At 38.2% G+C, this 5,369-nt stretch overlaps 1 pseudogene; it reads left to right on the top strand.

Moving 5' to 3' along the window:
- Positions 1–483: 483 nt before the first annotated feature.
- Positions 484–1,071, top strand: LOC124523387 (zinc finger and BTB domain-containing protein 44-like; annotated as a pseudogene).
- The last annotated feature ends 4,298 nt before the right edge of the window (positions 1,072–5,369 follow it).

Below are 5,369 nucleotides of genomic sequence, written 5' to 3'. Positions count from 1 at the left end.
CAATTGCTATCTTATTTATCATGTTTCCCATATCACTGAGACACCTTTCTTGTAGAGAGGATATAGAATTACAGATGCTTGGAGGAATAGAATCAAGCTAATCATAGAAGAGATTAATACATGTCTCTCAATTCAAGACAGATCAAGGAATAGAGACCTAAACGACACAACCAACAACGCAGATTTTATAGATGTGTATCAACATTGCCACGTGCGTATCTGTGCTTTCCAAGTTTATGTGAAATATTACTCTAGTTTTAGGAAAAAAACAAAACAAAACGGCAACAAAAAAACAAAAAACAGAAAACAAAAAACCAAAAACCTCCAAATTTAATGAATGATAGCAAATAACCCAAAGAGAATTCTCTGATTAATATGTATTATAATAAATTTTAAATAAAAGGCCTTTTTCTTAAAAATTAAAGAAGAAAAAAAAAGAGAAACTATGGAAATATATTCTAGGAATGGTCCCACCTTATAGGCATGGTGCAGGCCGGGCTGGCATGTCCTTGGGGCCCAAGCACCGAGACTGGGGACGAGGTCCTCTCAGCCCCGCCTCCCACGGGAGGGAAGAGGCTGCAAGCTGCGTTGGCTTCCCCTCTGGCCTCTCCCTTTCCCGCTCCTCCTCCCAGGCTCTCCCAGCTTCCGCTACTGCGCCCCCTGGCGGGGAGCAGGAGCAGCACTGCCCGCAGGCTCAGTAGATGGGGCGTCACCGAAGGGTTACCCACCGTTCAAAGCGCGTGGAGGGTTATTGCTCATGCAGATGATGATGATGGACTGGCAGAGGTTCAGTATCCCTACTAATTCCACCTTCTTCTGCCATCAGTAGGGAACCACCAAGTCCACATGGTCCACACGAACCTTTTCGCCCCTCGTGGGGTGCGATTCCCCGGTGTTCAGAACCTAAACCAGCACATACTCATCCGCTCCGGGATTGGACCATTTAGGTGTGACCGCTGCGGGACACAGCTCACCAGGGCTTACCTGCGGAACGTGTGCGGCTTGGAGTGTGAAGGTAAACACTGTTTCAGGTGCCAGAAGCAAACTTCTCCCAGAGCAGGGATTTCCTAGCAGCAGACGATACAAACCTTCTTCGGTTTGATCTTGGAGGACACACTTTTGAAAGCAACTGCTCTGTTCAAATGCCTGTAATTTTGCACCTCTCCTCTACCCAAAATTGTGAAAGCTCTTTCCGCTGGGGTCTTTTGGTGGGATGGCAGAAAAAGAGGAGGAAAGGCCAGAGCAGCCAATGACCGGTGCTTATGCTGAAGCAATCAGAGATTCAGAGATACCTGTCCACCGCCCCGCCCCCCCCCCCCCCCCCCCCCGCCCACACACACAACACATCAGATCTGTCTTCTATAATCATTGAGTAATTTCATGTTTTGGCTTCATTTTCAGCTTTTGGAAAGTGCTGTGCTTCATCTTGTACATTTAACTTGTTATTTTATTTATTTTTTATTTACTTATTTTTTGTTTATTGATTTTTTGAGAGAGAGAGAGACAGAGTGTGAGTGGGGGAGGGGCAGAGATAGAGGGAGACACAGAATCCAAAGCATGTTCCAGGCTCTGAGCTCTCAGCACAGAGGCCCAGGCAGGGCTTGAACACACCAACCACAAGATCATGGCCTAGGTGAAGTCGGAGGCCTAACTGTGTGAGCCACCCAGGCGCCCCTAAATTATTTTTTTAAACAAAAAAAAAGTTTTGGGAAAAAATTTCCCTTTTTACTTTGTAAGCCCCACAACTGATGTTTTATTTTTCATGACTGACAGATTCCTTCTGTAAGTTCACAATAATATGATGTTAAAACATAATTGAAACTATGAGAAATAAGGAGAACCAGTTGACTTAACCTGTAAAACAGTGTCTTCTTCCATTGTTAAAAGTAGGCTAATGAGATCATTAGCTAAAGAGGAATTCAGATGGTTGTTGACCTTCCTGAGATGAAAATGCAACAGAAAGAAAACTACTGAACAGAATTGGACAGGTACATAAGACATTGTACAATACTTTGTAAAGCCCGGTGGTTTTGGAAATATTTACAGCAAGCTTTCTTAAAAAATTATTAGGGTACATACTTCTTAATTTTCTTTTATTTATTTATTTATTTATTTATTCCATTTTTGAGAGAGAGACACACACACAGAGTACAAGCGGGGAAGGGTCTTAAAGAGAGGGAGACAGAATGTGACGCAGGCTCCAGGCTCTGAGCTGTCAGAACAGAACCCAACACCAGGGTTCAAACCCACCAACCATGAGATCGTGACTTTAGCCGAAGTTGGCACTTAACCAACTGAGCCACCCAGGTTCTCCAGGGTTTATGACTTCTGAAATCCAATGTGCTCTTTTTTTTTTTTAAAGCTTTATTTTTCTATTATTTTTCAGTGTGAAAATTTGTGTTGGGATAAGCATTTCCTGAACTTTTTCAGTACCACTCCAAATAATCTCTCTTTCTTCTGTGAAAGAAGGCAGGAACCATGATTGAGAATAGTCAGGCTGTGCATGAAATGACCAGGAGTGGAAAAAGAATCATAAACACCCCAGCTTTACACGAACTCTTTTAATATTGCTTTTCTGACTAAAACTGTTGTTTACCAGGTCTTGAATGTTATTGCCTGGCTAATTAGGTCATTGCCTAAATCATGAACAATACTTTCTCTTGCATATAGACTGGCATAATGTCATATGAAGGAAAAAATATTGGCGATAGTCTATATTTTATATGTAGTCATGTGTGTGATTGGAGATGTTCTTAGTGTGCTGAGGGGCAAAATAAAGAATTCTCTGTCAAGGCTAAAAAACAAACAGACAAACAAACCCAAAAATATATTTGAGGGGAAATAGAATCCAATTAGCACAGAAGAAATAGAAAAAAAAAATGTTAAAGAGCTCCTTCATAAAACCCAGCATGGTTCAGTTGCTTTCATGGGGGAATATTTTATATAGATTTTTCTTATATCTGTGGTAGAAATACAGCTGGGAAAATGGGCTGGTTTCTCTCAACATCCTATGAGTCCTAGACATTACCTAACGTTATGTCCTTTGCTTCATCGTTTCCAGTTCTTTTGTTTTACATTGAAAGATTTATCTTTTGTGATTTCTGTTTTTATGAATTTATTTAAGTCATGATTCTCTAAGTTCTCTACAATAAAATTTGGAAAATTACTTAACTCGTAGGTGACCCAATGACTGAAAGGTGCAAAGGTGTTTAATGGGTATGGATGTGGGGTTCTAGGTGACCCATGATATTTGATGGGTAAAGAATTTTCCTGCATCCCACATAATAATAAAACATCTTACAGAACATTCATGCCGGTGACAACCTGCCCATGATTATCCATTTTAGATATCAATAAATTATACTTTGACTATTTATTATTTAATGAATTGTCCAGGTGTGCATATGAATTTGTTATTGAAGAAATATGTTTTTGCTTGGAAATTTCCCAAGAATTTACTACTTTGGAAAACTACATCAATAACTAAGTATTTGAACCACCAACTCAAGAAACGTGTGCCAGTCTTCATTTTTGTTGTCACATTTGTGATTGTTCTGTATATAACTATATTTTTGAAAACTTCTTTCATAAAGTTTTAAGATTGACATTTCTTTAAATAATTGAATTTATTTTTATATCTTTGTGCACAGTTCTTACTATGCCAAAACATTATTTTTACTGAAGCAAGGAAACTGTCAAGATTAAGTAAATATTTTGCCCACATTTACTGAAAAATTTTGAAAAGACATATTTTGCTTCAGACATACAGAGGGAAACTATTGAATATTATTTTTGCAATGTTTAAAAGTCTACTGATCAGCAAGACAAAAGCATCAGTTTTATGTAAAAAATAGCAAGAAGTAATAACCCTGATAAACCATGGAATATTAGAGGAAAATTAATCTTACTAAATGTGAGAGGGATTATTAATACACTGATAAAAAAATTCAAGTGAAGTTATTTCTCTATCCAACTGAGCAATGATACTGTATTAAGAAGAATCAATGAGATGTCAAAACATTTCAAAAATGACCATTTAAAAGACAAATTTTTATTACAGGTCATTGAAATCATCTTGTGTGACAAATGGCGTTTAACAAATAGCATCTATAAGTTGCTTACAGAATGAAAAAGTCATAGAGAAAATGCTATTTTAACATTATTACTTATGAAGGATACAAAGGGTTGGTAGTATATGGACTCCTTAAAAATTATTTCATAGAAAAAATAATGTCATTTACCAATGTCATTGTTTCTATAACAGAGAGAACAACAGTTATAATTGGTCTACAACATGGATTTACATCACTTTTGGAGATAACATCAAAAAATATTATTTATTTCATCATCACTGATAACATTTATTTATTAAAAGATCTTAGTAAAATACTTGACAAATCATGGAATGCTATGACACGAGTGCTCTCAATTAATATAACATCCATCTTTGAATGACAGATTATTTGGTAAATTCCAACAAGTATGAGGAAGATGTTAACATGTACATAGAAGTAATATGGGTCTTCAAGAGAAATTGTTCTTGAATACATAATGTTTATTATGTTGCAATAATCACATTTATGTTAAAAATTAAGGATACTATTTTCACATCTCGTTAGAATGTAGTAAAATATTAAGTGATTGTCAGTCACTTTTAACTAAAATAGAAAAAAGATTAATTGATAACATAAAATCATACACTTCTATGAGACTATTAAAAAGCAGTAGGTCCTGGGGTGCCTGCCTGGGTGGCGCAGTTGGTTAAGCGTCCGACTTCAGCCAGGTCACGATCTTGCGGTCCGTGAGTTCGAGCCCCGCATCGGGCTCTGGGCTGATGGCTCCGAGCCTGGAGCCTGCTTCCGGTTCTATGTCTCCCTCTCTCTCTGCCCCTCCCCCGTTCATGCTCTGTCTCTCTCTGTCCCAGAAATAAATAAACGTTGAAAAAAAAAATTTATAAAAAAAAAAAAAAGCAGTAGGTCCAAGAAAGGTTTGGTTGATGAAACAGAGATAGGGACAAATCCTTCACATGTGAGCAGAGGACCGTGGCATCTTCTATAGATCCGGTATGCAGAAAAGTGAGTCTGCCATAGATTGGAGACTGGAAAATTTGCAGGACTGAGAAGACATAAATCAAGCTTTGAGTGGCAGCCTAAGCTAGAGGGATGGGTTGATATCTGGAGGGCCCCAAATGGGAAAATAAATAGCTTAACCACAGTTTCTCTGCCACCCTCCCACCAGACTGTAACCAAGGAAGCAGTAGTGAAGTAAATAGTAGTAAATCAAAGAGAATTTATGTAATGTCTTGTATTCTCAAGGTGCTGGGATTCTAGGGTCCTGGCAAAATCGCCTCCAAACTTGAAGAAAAACTA

The sequence above is a fragment of the Lynx rufus genome, unplaced genomic scaffold, assembly GCF_022079265.1.
Source record: "Lynx rufus isolate CCGP_SWC_20201006 ecotype Redwood Valley unplaced genomic scaffold, mLynRuf1.p SCAF_4, whole genome shotgun sequence".
In the NCBI taxonomy this organism is placed as follows: Eukaryota; Metazoa; Chordata; class Mammalia; order Carnivora; family Felidae; genus Lynx; species Lynx rufus.
Note: the sequence above shows the minus strand (reverse complement) of the source record. Positions and strands in the feature narration are given on the sequence as shown.